The sequence below is a fragment of the Panthera onca genome, chromosome D2 (assembly GCF_046562875.1).
Source record: "Panthera onca isolate mPanOnc1 chromosome D2, mPanOnc1 haplotype 2, whole genome shotgun sequence".
Classification (NCBI taxonomy): domain Eukaryota; kingdom Metazoa; phylum Chordata; class Mammalia; order Carnivora; family Felidae; genus Panthera; species Panthera onca.
The window spans coordinates 41245020-41259428 of NC_138349.1; the positions used below are offsets into that span (position 1 = coordinate 41245020).

Sequence of the window (14409 nt, forward strand, 5' to 3'; positions counted from 1 at the left end):
TCAAAGCTTAGCTGTAACTGAGCTGTCACTGTCTGCACAAAGGCATGGGCCAGTGACAGCACAGGTGACAAGAAGCCCAGCCCCCATAATCGGGAGTCGCTCCATCGTGGGAGCGAATCTGTGGCTCGCTGCCCACTAAAACATAGGGTAGTGTTGCTTAAGTACAAATGACCGTAACTGAACGAGCATCTGCTGGCAGTTATCAGTGATGCTCTCTAATCTTAGAAAACTTATAAGGTAGGTATGATTATTCCCATTACATAGATGGGGAAAGCAAGATGCAGAGAAATTGACATTCAGAGAAAATAGCTAGCTTATCTGAAATCAAACTGCTAACAAGCATCAGAATCAGAATAAACATCAGAAGGGCAAACCCAGACTTTTCTGACTTCAAAGCTCTTCATCCCTTCCACCAATCCAGGTTGGCTTGACACAGTCATCAACGATGGTAAGAATATATCTTGGGGGTACCTTGGGCACCAGCTGGAAACGCTAGTAGGAGTCCCCTGGCTGGATTTGCAAAGGTGTTGCTGATCCCTCGTCCAAGGAGGTCTGGGGCCAGGTCTGCCGTGTGGCCCCAGCTCATAGAACAGGACCCTGTGGTCTCACCATCCCCCCAGGTAAAAGCTGATCTCTGGGAACCACAAGGCCAACGGTTGATTAGCCCGGGCACGAGGTGGACACCAGCCGGCCAGCCACTCCTGGGCTGCCACCAGCAGCACGCCCAGCATTAAACACTCACCCTCCAGGCTAAGCCACCAGAACTGCGGCTCTCTACAGCTTTCTCTGTGGGGTGGGACGTTTGATTAGCAAACATGCAAGGAGCGGAACGGTCCCTGGTCCACACCCTAGACCTGACAGCTCACACTCAGGGGTGCAGAAGAACAGCAAGGAAACAGACAGAGTGGGGTAGGTGCTGGACAGGGAGGTGCCTGGCTGTGGGGCACAGCAGAGGCTCCTGGCCCAGTCTGGAGAGGGTCGTGATGGTCTGGGAAGACTTCTCAGAAAAGATGGTCCCCACGACGGGCACTGAGAGATGAGGAGTTGGTGCTCTGGAAGCCAAGCACCCCGGGCAGCATGCATGTTCGGGGAAGACAGTAGAGATTCAAAGAGTCTGGAGCACAGGGAGCAAGGATGGGGAAGGGTGTGTGTGGCAAAAGGAACACCAGTAATGCCCTTGTCATGTTCCATGCAGTTATCCTGGGAGTCGCCGTGGGGTTCTCAGCAGAGAGTGATATGGACCCTGTAATGTGACCCCCTGCTAGATGCTGGGCCTGCCCAGAGGGCTCAGTCCCTGCCCCCAGGTGCTCACAGCCTGAGGAAGGGGATGGGGACAGGTAAAGGGATGCCACAATTCAATGCCTGCAATGCACCCTTTATAGCAGGAACCCAGAGTGAAGGGGGCAGAGGAAAGGAGCTGGCGATTCGAGGTGAGAAGGGGGAGGGGGAGGGTAGCAGGTGGTAGGAGAGGTGTCACAGAAGCCAGGGCTTTGGAGAAGGAGCCTGAGTGGAGGAGAAATAAGCCTGTGGACAGGTTAGAGAGAACTGCTCCCTGAGGAAGGACACACAACGGGATGGGAGAGGTGATGTTGGACCACTAGTGGTTTTGTACCACCGCAAGGAGGAGGGGGTGGGAACAGGGTAGAGATCACATCTCCGGGAGGGGCTGGGTCAAGGCCTCCAGATGCTAGGCTGCCCCCATCCCATTCTTCATCGTCCAATTTCTTGGGAGGAGTGAAACGACCAGGGACTTTGTAGCACCCTTTATACTTCTCAGACCACTTGTTAACGTTCGAGAGATGAAAACTTTTCCAGGAATGGTTAGCTCACACAACCCTTCTGTTTAGCTCATTGAATTTCAAGTATAAAAAGGGGGGGCCCTGGGTGGTTCAGTTGGTTAAGCGTCTGACGTCAGCTCAGGTCATGATCTTCTGGTTTGTGAATTTGAGGCCCGCGTCCAGCTCTGTGCCGACAGCTCAGAGCCTGGAGCCTGTTTCAGATTCTGTGTCTCCCTCTTTCTCTGCCCCTCCCTTGCTCAAGCTCTGCCTCTCTCTCTCAAAAAATAAATAAACATTAAAATTTTTTTTTTAATTTCAAGCATACTTCGCTTAGAAAATAAATACAAAAATCGCTATTAAACTTGTAAACGTATATGGAAGTGTGCATTCCTGACTTGGGAGGAATTAAGCATCTCCTAATTCTCGTGGAACTCATTAGTATACTAAAGAATTAATTTTTAATTCTTGTAGATCAAAAAAAAAAAAATCACAAAAAAAGCAAGAGCACAAACTGCCCACATCATCCGTAAAGAAACTTACTAGTTGTCTTGGGCTCCCTGTCCTCTATCATGCTAGGCAGATCTGGATCCAGAAAACTCTGCTTCTAGGCTCATGCAAAAAAGAGACGTTTTCAGATGCAACTTTGTCCTGTGCTGTTTCTTCACCAAAATGCAGAGGAAATGCATTACTGGCAGTCAGGAAGCAGGGGTGTTAGGCCCCTCTGTGACTGACTTCCCCACCTGTCACATAAAGCACCTGGAATAATGCTCCTTAAGGGTCTGTCCACCGATGAAGGTTTACTTTTCAAATTAGTTTCATGTTCAGAGCCTTCACATTTCTCTTTTGAGACCCGGATACGTGTTTAACCAGAACGAGTCTCCTACAAGCTAGTGAATTTCCGGACGTGTCAGGAATAATTTCTTACCTAGACCTAATTCTTCTACATGCACAGGAAATGGGAAAATGGCTCTGGGAGGGTGAGCCCACTGCTGCTTCGTCTCTCTTCCCACCTTGCCATGGCAGGCCTCTCTGCCTCTGGTCTCCCCAACGTCTCCCACTTACCCCACAGTGTCAGACTGAGGAGCACAGCCCCATCACATCAGTCCCTTGCTCAACTGTGTTCAGTGGTTCCTCATGTTCTCAAGGAACACTCTCAAGCTCTTGGCCCTCAATGATATGTCCCAACATCCTTCCTTGACTGATTGCCCACTGCACTCCCAATGAGGTCTGGCCAAATGAACTGTTCACTCATCATCTGATCCTTTGCCTTTACTCAGGAGTCTCTCCCTGGGATGCCCCTCCCTCAGCTCCACATAACCCAATCTTGCCACCTTCCATGCTTCCTTGGCCAGGCATTTCTTCCTTGCCCCAACCAAGAAATAACCCCCTTCTCTCCAACTTCAAACTCCTGCCACCACCCAGCCATCCTGTGATTAAAAAGTAGTCACAACACTTTGCATCCATCAATGCTACATCCCTACTACAAGATCTCATTTAGTAATTACACCCCGGTGTTCGGGGTTATGATCATCTCCAGGTGCAGGTGGAAGGAGGAACCCAGGAGTGAAAGTGCACAGACACGGTGTGTGGACTCAAGCAGAATAAAAGTGAGCACTTGGGAATTCCCAAATTTATCATTACCTGCTGCCTGTAGTAACCACGGCACCCCTCACTTTCTTCCTTGCGAGATCATTACTCTTGAATACGCTTCACCTTTCTCATTCCTGCATTTCCTCAATTCTAAGTTTCCACCAGCTATAAAATGCTGGTAGGACCAGTAATTATGTAATTACTTTGAGACGGAGGGGATCATCACATTAAATACACAGGTCAAAACTGAGACTATTCAGACACTTCAAATTGTGCAAGGGAAGAAGTATTTCTCGGAACCAAGGTGATATTTTAGATGCGAGATTCTGAGAGAGATCCCTTCCCCCATGCAGCAGCGGAATCATTCTCAGAGGTACCTGCCCGCCCCCCTCCATTAATTTACAGAATTAAATGTTTCCTGGAGGTATGTGAAAGGAAAAGCTAAAACTTACAAGATTCTGTATTCTGATTGCAGAGTGCTGCCCCTGCTTTGTTTGGTTTTTCCCGTTTCATTATCAGGACTTTGGCCCATCCGCATCTCCTGGCTCTCTTCTCACCCTTCGCCTTCTTCAAAGAGGTGGCGGTCCTTCCCCACCCCCACCAGGGCAGTTGCTGCGCATGCGCTGGATGCATTGCAGAAAATAGGAGCCTCAGGCACCTGTGGAGGAGGCGGGACGACCCCCCCCCCCCCCCCGCCCCACCCCAGTAAAAGAAATGCATTATTTGGGCAGAAACACAGAAACGGAGCTGCAGGGTGGTTGCGCCCTGCCCTTAGTACATGCACGTCCCGGCCAGCTGCTTTCTGCACTTGGGGCCCCTCGCTCCTTGATCTGGTCCACACCCAAAAAGAGTCGTAGGAGGAAGCCTGTGGGGGCTCACTGTAGCATGCTCGGACCTCACTAAGTCCTGATAGGCTCTGACCAACCTCATAACACAGTTTCTTCATGTGTACATACTTTTATTCATCTTTGCCTATCTCTTTATATTTTGTGCCTATCCTTTAAACTGTTATCCGGGAGCTACTTGGGCAATTTTCTTCTTATTATTATGTTAAAAACACAAAACTCAACAAGTATTTCCTCTTTTTTGCATACTATATTTCACTTGGAAGCATATTTTATTTATAACTGATGTATAGACATTTTCATTGTATCAGTTGTCCATCATCATATCATAAACATAGTCTGTGTTGCCTTTACCCTTAAATTATCCATTTAATGACCAAGAATCATGCTCTCGGTGGATTGCCCGTAATTGACTCTCTTCATTCCCTAATAATGGAATGCCCTGAGCCCATTGTTATAGGTAATGATGGGATAAAAAGGATTCCCAGGCAATCTTTTTGTTTGCTGTGAATCATTTGCAAATGGGGAAGAGCAGTTTTCACACTTCTGCCCAAAGTTCACTATTCCTTACCAGAAGTGTTTCCTCAGTTCACAGTGAGGGTGGTGCCTAATTCAAAGTGCAAGGGCTTTATTTTATTTTTAATTTTTTTTTTTTTTTTTTTTTTTGAGAGAGAGAGAGACAGAGAACTAGCAGGGAAGGGGCGGAGAGAGAGAGGGAGACACGGAATCTGAAGTAGGCTCCAGGCTCTGAGCTGTCAGCACAGAGCCGGATGCGGGGCTCAAACTCACGAATGTGAGATCATGACCTGAGCTGAAGTCAGACGCTTAACTGACTGAGCCACCCAGGTGCCCCAAAGAGCAAGGGCTTTCAATTCAAATCTCAGCTGAGTCTCTTACTGTCTGAGAGGGAGGGACCTCTGAGCTTCCATTTTCCCATGCGTAAAATGGGAGTAATGAAACTGATCTCACTTGGGGGATGAAATATGGGACTAATTCCAGTGCTCTGCCCAGTGTCTGGTTTACTGTAAGTACGAAATCTATTCTTCTTACCCTTCATCCTTCCTTTCTCCCTGGATTATCTGGGCCAAGTAGCTTTTCACTTCTCTAACTTCCATCCTTCTTGAACTGTGTTTCCCACAAAAGCCTCTGGCCGTAAAACACGAAGTACCTCTGAAGGGCACTGCCCAGAAGAAGTACAAAGCCAGCCACATATTCAAGCCACATGTGTAATGTAAAATAGTCTTGGTGGCCACATTTAAAAAGTAAAAAGTAAAGAGCATAATTAAGCCATTTATTCAAATATACTTTTAAAATATATTTTATTTAATCCAATATATCCAAAATAATATCATTTCAATATGCAATCAATATTTTTAAGTATTAAGTAAATATTTCCCATTTCTTTTTGTTATTTGTAACATCTTTGATACCTGATGTACATACTAAACTTACAGCCCATCTCAGTTCAGACTGACCATATCTCAGATATGATTAGAAGCTTCTGTATTGGGTTGCACGGATCTAGACTTAGAGACTTAAGCTTCTAACAGGTGTGCAGATGCTTCAAATGGGGCCATCAGCCAAGGGCTTCGGAGTGTTGCCTTGGAAACATCATTACAGGTGCAAAATGCCCACGCATTTTGATGGTTTGCATAAGAAATGGAGACAACAAAGGCAAGTCCCCACTGGTAAATTAATAAATAAATGTAAATAAATAAATTCTAAAAAGTTCTAGAGTGTGACTCAAGAACTCTGAGGGGCTCATCCTTCCTTCTTTCCCTCCTGCGCAAGATATCTCCCCTAGAACCCCAAGAAGACCAAGCTGTCTTGCTTTTCAACTATGAAGGTCAGATGGGGACAGGGGGTGCCAAGACTTCATTTCTCCACTTGACGTCTAATACACATCTCCACTTTTATTTGTTCAAACCTATATTCTGGAATAACCGCCACCTTGCAAATATGTTCCTTCTGCCCCTGACCTAGCTCAAGATCTGACAATTCCATTCTCCCTATTGCCCTCGAGTCATCTTCAACTTCTCTATCCCACACACTACACTTAAAATATCATCAAATCCCACACTCAAAAAGTATCCAGAACTCACCACTCCGACCACCTCTCATTATCTTTACTATCCCTTTGGGGGGAGCCACCAATACCTCGAGCCTGAATTAGTACAACAGCCATGTAACGGATGGTCTTGCTTGTTCCTTTGCTGCCCATAAAGCAGCTAAAATGATTCTTCTTTAAAATGCAAGCATACATCAGTGAGTCAAAAATATGTATTTTTAGTCACCATTAAAACGATAGAAAAATATATACACCACTTAGGAATAACTCTAGACAAAATATGCACTATTTTATAAAGAAAGTTATAAAATTTTATCAAATATTTTAAAGAAAATTTTATTCAAATATTCTAAAGACTATTTGTCATCTAAACAAATGAGCATACAAACCATGTTCATGAATTGGAAGCGTCATTTTCATAAAGATATTGTATCTCTCTGAATGGTATTTTCAACCAATCCTGAACATAGGTTTTTGTTGAATCTGATAAACTGTTTGTAAAATCATGTGAAGAAAGAATGTACCAAGAATGTCAAGACAGAATGGAAGAAGAAGAAAAAAAAATAACAAGACTCTTTTCAGATATCAAAATTCATTGTAAGCCTAGAGTTAATCATATCATATAGTATTGGCAAAGGGATCAACAAATGGACAGAACAGAGAGCCCAGAAACAGACCTGCATATACGTGACAACTTGATTTATAACGGAGCTGGTGTAGATCAGTGACTAAAGAATGGCCTTTTAATTAATAGAGCTAAAGACTCTTGGTTATCCATATGGGAAAAAAACAAAACAAAATGTAAAAAATCATTTTTGATGGGACAAAACACTTAAATGTGAAAGGCAAAATTATAAACAAAAAATGTAAGAGTAATTTTATGACTTCGTGACGGAGGCGAATTTCTTAGATAGCACACATGTATATCATAAAAGAACATATGGATAAATGAAGCTCATTTGAAATTAAGAAATTTGGTCAGTAATAGAAATTGCAAAGAATGTATGGAGACAAGGCACAAGCAATGGAAAAATATTTACAATATACATTTACAACAAAGGATTAATATCCAGATATGTATTAAATTATGGAAAATCAACAGGGTAGAATACAGATGGCCCCAAAGAGAAGTGGGCCAAAGATCTGAACATGAAAAGGAATCCAGAATGGCCAATAGGCATATAAAGAGATGCCCAACCTTAGTAATTCAGGAAGTGCAAATTAAAAACACAGATGGATTTAAAAATAAATAAATAAATAAATAAATAAATAAATAAATAAATAAAATAAAAATAAAAAAACACAGATGGATTTTCATTTTCACTAGATTGGCAAAAATTAAAACTCCAGCCATATCAGATGCTGGTGAAGATGTGGGAACAACAGAAACTTTAACATATTGCTCATGGGTGGGCAAAATGAAGCAATTGGTTTAGAAAGCATTTTGGTATCATCCAGTAAGGGTGAAGGTATGTAAAATCCATGACCCACCAATTCTACTTTTAGGGGACATACCTTAGGGAAGTCTTGCACACGTACTCTGGGATATACGTACAAGCAGAGCCCTAGCAGTACTCACAAATCCTGAGTGCCTAGCAGCTTGTGATAGAAAAACAAAACCAAAAACCAAAAAAAAAAAAAAAAAAAAAAAAAAAAAAAAATTCCAAGTGCCCATCAGCATTAACTCAGGGAAGTATATTGAGATATATTTATATAGAACAGAATAATATGAAGGAATTCCAGAAACAAAATTGGGAGCAAGCGAGGCAAGTCTTAAAAAAATATTTAATTCCTATTTGCAAAGTTCAAAAACATGCAAAACTAACACGTATTTAGCAATTTATTTATTTTTTTTTTCAACGTTTTTTTTTTTTTATTTATTTTTGGGACAGAGAGAGACAGAGCATGAACGGGGGAGGGGCAGAGAGAGAGGGAGACACAGAATCGGAAACAGGCTCCAGGCTCCGAGCCATCAGCCCAGAGCCCGACGCGGGGCTCGAACTCACGGACCGCGAGATCGTGACCTGGCTGAAGTCGGACGCTTAACCGACTACGCCACCCAGGCGCCCCTAGCAATTTAAATATATGAGCTAAAACGATAGAGAAAAGCAAGGGAACAACAAGCCCTGAAATCTGGGAAACCACGTTCTCTGATAAGAGAGAAAGGACAAGCCTGTGAAGGACCTCAAAGATGCTGATGCTATTTTTTTTTTTATTTTTTTTACATGTATTTATTCACTTTGAGACAGAGAGAAGAGCACAGAGAAAAGCAGAGAGAAGGAGAGAGAATCCCAAGCAGGGTCCACACTGTCAGCCCAGAGCCTGATATGGGGCCTGAACCCACGAACCGTGAGATCATGACCTGAGCCGAAATTGAGAGTCAGACACTTAACCGACTGAGCCACCCAGACGCCCCTGATGCTGATGATCTTTAAAGAACACACTTAGGTGATACTTCTCATACCCTATACACTGTTTCTGAATTTTCTTTTCTATAAACTCAACATGTAGAAACTCACTAAGTCTAAGGGGGTACAGCCCAAGACCTCACACTGAACAGGAAGGCCGTCCTTACCTCTCTGGCTGAGTCGCCTGGCCTGCGCCTCACGGCTCTCTGCCCCACTGGCCTCCACCAGGCCCCCTGCACTGCACTTTGACGTCCTTTCTCCATTCCCCTGCCAAAAATATTTCTCAAAAACCACAGAGCTCAGACTCTCCCTTCCTTCAGGTCTCCGCCCAGAAGGCATGCACATTCTGGGCCTCCTGACCCCCTACTCCCAGGCCTCTGCATTCCATCCCACTTCAGCCCATCACGCCAAGTACAACTGCCCCCGTCCACTGGCCCTGATGCCTTTAACAGTGCCTGGCAGGAAATGGCTCTCCATAAGTATTTCTTGAAATCTCTCAAATAATTAAATGGATGATTATGCAGAAAATCATGTCAGCATCGAAGCTTCCTTGGAAAGAGTAATACATGAAATCCTTAGTTGCTGCATTAGCTCCTCCTGGCTTCCCAGAAGCTGGGACAAAGGATTGGTTCAGTGTTCTGTAAGGTCTGATTTCAGGAGGAGAGAAAAGCAAATTCTCTGTGAGCCAGGTGGTCCGGCTTAATCAGTTGCTGTTTCTAAGGTTTGATGTGGTAATTCACATGAGGAGAGGGAGGCCGGAAGAGGCACCTACTTACCAGACCCCCGGGGAATGACCACAGGACCAGGACAAAGCTAGCTCTCTTGGTGACCAGGCTGGAGTGGCCCACAATTCTCAGCACCCTTCAGAGGCCTGTGCAGGGGGCCGGGCAGAGGAGTCTCACGGTCAGCCGCCCTTCCCCATCCCTGGGAATTAGCACAGACAGGCTCACATCCAGCCTGCCCCTGGGGTGGCGGGTCACCTTCCTTAGCAGAACTGTGAGAAAGGGCTTGACCTGCGGTCAGAGGATGAGGAATGGAGCTGGAGCCCAGCCTGGCTCAGCACACTCCAACAGTGACAGACACCCCAGCAGACCCCGGCATCAGAATGGCCCTGCACCGCGCCCCCCCCTCCCCCGCCCCCGCCACCACACACTTCCTGCTTATCAGCTCGCCTCTTCTCCCACATCCACACACCCAGATCAGGCACCGGCAGTCACAAGTGTTCCAATGCTGAGCTTTCCAGCAGGCGGCCAGTAGGCCCCACCCTGACCGACAGGACCTCCACGCCCATCTCCGGCCTGGCCCGGTGTGGCCGAGAGCAAGGTCACCTACCCAGAGGTGTGGCGGTCAAGGCCTGCAGAATTCAGGTGGCATGGGTGCCCCCGTACTGGGCCACAGCCCCTCAGGCCTGGGGGAAGAGGGCTCGGCCAGCATTGTTAGTCTCCAACAGCGTTTCACTATGAATCACTCAAGCTGCGTTTCTGCTCATTTCCTGGAGAAAGCAGAAGTGAAGAGTCAGCAGATGCCTGTTGTCCCCATTACCCAGACGGCGACAGAACTGCCTGGGTTCTGGTGGGTGACTCGGGCCCTGCAGAAAGGCCCCTTAGGGGAGTATGCTCAGAGGTCAAGCAGTGCTGGCCACGGCCAAGCACAAAGAGGCACAGCTAGTGAATAGTGGATACAGAATTTAGCCTTGTGTTATTCGGCTGGACTTTCCCGTTGTTTCTTGATCCCACCTATCCTCTCTGAGCCTTTGGTAAAATACAGATAATAATGGTGTTTAGGTGAATTTGGTTACAGAGGTGTCTAAAGTGCAGCCATGGACAGTGCCTGGGTTCATCAGTCTCCTCTCTGTCAGGCCCGGAGAGAGCTCCTCACGTGGATTTCTTCCTCCCCCATCCTAAGCCCTGAGTTTTACCACTGATCCAGGGAGTCCCCCAAGGTCGGATGGTCAACTGTGGGTGACACTAATGATGATGAAAGAAAAGTTTGTTTTATTTTTTTTTTGAAATACAATTTTAAATAATGGGATGAAGTTCTCTGAAACTCAGCATCGACACTCTCTTTCCTTGGGGTGCGTGGGTCCAACTCTTGATTTTGGCTCAGGCCATGCTCTCTCGGTTCATGGGTTCGAGCACCCCCCCCCCACCCCGACGTCGGGCTCTGCCCCGACAGCGTGGTGCCCACTTGGAGCTCTCTCTCTCTCCTTCTCTTTCTGCCTCTCCTCTGCTCGTGTTCTCTCTTTCTCAAAATAAATAAATAAACTTAAAAAAGAAAAGAAAAAGTTCCCTTTCCTGTACGTCTATTAGGCTGAGCCATTTCACATTGTCTTTTCATAACACCCCCGTGTAGCATCAGCTAGCTCGTCACCGTGTTCAGTTCACAACCCAACTGACCGTTTATAAGTAACTATGAGCAAGAGACAACATCCTTTGCTGTGGGAGGCAAAAAAGCCCTGGGATTGGTCCAAAAACGAAAACACAGTTATAACGAAGCCTCCTCTCTTGCCAGTGAAAAGTTGCCAGTAGACAGCAGCCAAAATAGGAGACGTGTCCAGCTGCAGACCCAGGCATCATGTCTCCACTGACCCCAGGCCCCTTCCCCAGCAGGACGGAGAGGTCCTAGCATCCTTGCTCGAGCTTTCATTTCTCATCCCATCCACGGGTACCCAGAAAGCTACGGTGGAAGCTGGAAGCATGGAACCACAGGCAGGACACCTTGGGTCACCCTGAGACACTCAACAGTGTGTGCAGCAGCACAAGAATCATCTTGTCGGGCCAGAATGGGCTCTACTTTTTTTTAAGTGACAAATTAAAATCAATGGTTCTACTATTTCCAACATCTGTGATGCTATATAGTATGCACCATTATGGGCAAAGAAACATTCATCTTCTTGGCAGCGGGGACAAGACTCTTCCCAAGGGAAAGACCTGCTTTTGGCAACTAAAGATGATAGGTTGCCAGAGGCTGGGCTCCTGGGTTGAAAATTTCAGGTGAAAATATCAGGTATACAAAGACAACGAATATCTTTACCTCGTTTCTTATTTGTGGCATGAAGCTACTGTGATGTGCTAAGGAACAAATCAAGTAACATTTGCAAGTGGGTCTTGAAACACTAGAAAGAGCTACACAAGAATGAGTTGTTATTATTGAGAAACCTGTCCGTGCTCAGACACTGAGGCAGCCAGGGCAGCTATGAACGGCTCATGTAGATGTGTATTTTCATTGAAGGGAAATGTGAGATTCTGTGATTTTTTTAAATGTCCAAAAATAACAATTATACTTCTGCTTCCATTTATGACAACATAACTGTTACAGAACATATCCTCCCATTGAAAGTAACTCTAAATATGTAAGACAACGGTTTTCATGTATTGAATAGCAGGCTGACTAACACTATGATCCTTGAAGGGAGAGAAACCCAGGGGAGCCCCACAGTTGTCCTGGCTTTCTTCCTATGGCTACTTTCTGATAAGGTGCAGGAAAGTGGAGGCCCAGGGGCAGTAATCTCCCTGGACTGAAAATGTGTAAGAGGAAAGGAACTAGAATTTTCAGGGCAGAATCCTAAGAAGAATGTGTTTTGTGGGAACTCATTGTGTGTGTCCTTGGCCAAGGCTTGCCCGTGCATGTGTGGGGTAAGACTCCAAAAGACCTAGCAGAGATCACCTGCCTCAGCGCTGAGAACTAAATGGAGATAACGGAGACTGGGCAGTGCTATGAATGTTAGTTACATCCCATCCAGACTGAAAAGACTTCACTGCACATTTTGAGAATTCATCTTATACTCCAGAAAGGCCACAGAGAAAAGTAAAAACTGCACACAAGAGTAGGAGCCATGAACTAGGAACAAGCTCAAAACTGAAACAGAAAATCCCTGGGGACTCTGAGTGGTTCAATCGGTTAAGCATCTGACTCTTTTTTTTTTTTTTAATTTTCTTTAACATTTATTTATTTTTGAGACAGAGAGAGAGCATGAACAGGGGAGGGTCAGAGAAAGAGGGAGACACAGAATCTGAAACAGGCTCCAGGCTCTGAGCTGTCAGCACAGAGCCCGACGCGGGGCTCGAACCCACGGACCGCGAGATCATGACCTGAGCCGAAGTCGGACGCTCAACCGACTGAGCCACCCAGGAGCCCCTGCATCTGACTCTTGATTTCGGCTCAGGTCATGATCTCACAGTTGTGAGATGAGCCCCGCATCTGGCTCTGCACTAAGCATGGAGCCTGCCTAAAATTCTCTCTCTCTCCCTCTGCTCCTCTCCCCTGCTTGCATTCTCTCTCTCTCTCTAAAAAAAGAAAAGAAAAGAAAAGAAAAGAAAAGAAAAGAAAAGAAAAGAAAAGAAAAAAAGAACGAGAAAAAGAAAGAAATAGAAAATCCCAAACAAATAATACAAGCAAGCCTGGCAGAACCAAAAAAATATTCCAGTAAATGAACTGCCAACTAGAGCAAAACTCATGATGCTTTGATGGAAGAAAACATAATGCAGCATCCCTTCAATGTAGCATCCACATTCTCTGGCATACAGCTACAATTAGTAGAAATCTGGAGAAACAGAAAAATGTGACCTATAACGAGAAAAATAACCATCAATAGGAACAGTCCCCAAGATGAACCTAATGTTGCAAGTATCACCCCAGGACTTTAAAGCAGCTATTAGAAATATATTCAAGGACTTAAAGGAAAAGATAGTCATAATAATTGCGAGGTAGGACATTTCAGCATATAAATGGAAAATATAAGAAGATTGCAATGAAGAATATCCAGTGGAAAAAAAGAGTCTCTTCCACAAATGGCATTGAGAACGCTGGTCAGCTACATACGAAAGAATGAAACTGGACCACTTTCTTCCACTATCACTATACACAGAAATAAATTCAAAATGGATGAAAGACCTAAATGTGTGGCAGGAAACCATAAAAATCCTTGAAGAGAAGGTTAAGCGCCCACCTCTTGGTTTTGCCTCAGGTCATGATCTCATGGTTCATGAGTTCAAGCCCCACGTCAGGCTCTGCACTGAGACCATGGAGCCTGCTTTGGATTCTCTCTCTCTCTCTCTCTCTCTCTATCTCTCTCTCTGCCCCACCCTGGCTCTTCCTCTCACTCTCAAAATAAATAAATAAACATTAAAAAACATCCTTAAAGAGAGCACAGGCAGTAAGGTTTCTGGCATTGGCCATAGCAACATTTTTCTAGGTATGTCTCCTGAGGCAAGGGAAATAAAAGTAAAAATAAACTGTTAGGAGCTTCTACACAGCAAAGGAAGCAATCAACAAAACTAAAAGGCAACCTACTGCATGGAAGGAGATATTTGCAAATGACATATCCAATAAAATGTTACTATCCAAAATATGTAAAGAACTTATACAAATCAAGACCCAAAAAACAAATAATCCAATTAAAAATGGACAGAAAAATGAACAGACATTTCTCCAAAGAAGACATTCATATGGCCAACAGACACATGAGAGGTGCTCAACATTCCTCATCATCAGGGAAATACACATCAAAACTATAATGAGCTATCACCTCATGCGTATCAGAATAACTAAAATCAAAAACACAATAAACAGCAACTGTTGGTGAGGATGTGGAGAAAAAGGAACTTTCTTGAACTATTGGTGGGAATGCAAACAGGAACAGCCACTGTGGAAAAGCATGGAGAGTCCTCAAAACGTTAAAAATAGCCTGGATCCAATAATCACGCTACTGGCTATTTAAC

The 14409-nt window shown here is 45.0% G+C and overlaps 1 protein-coding gene across 7 annotated transcripts in view; it reads right to left on the reverse strand.

The window, feature by feature from the left end:
* The window catches only part of WDFY4 (WDFY family member 4), a 302324-nt gene extending 292083 nt beyond the window's left edge, over positions 1–10241 (reverse strand). For 2 of the 7 annotated variants that reach the window (XM_078434513.2, XM_078434514.2), the window contains exon 1: positions 10022–10226. The gene's annotated coding sequence lies outside the window, so the exon portion shown is untranslated. Of the gene's footprint in view, positions 1–8856; positions 9440–9465; positions 9703–10021 lie in introns of those variants that run through there. The other 5 variants (XM_078434511.2, XM_078434510.2, XM_078434512.2 and 2 more) reach the window with 5 other exon arrangements.
* Positions 10242–14409: the final 4168 nt, after the last annotated feature.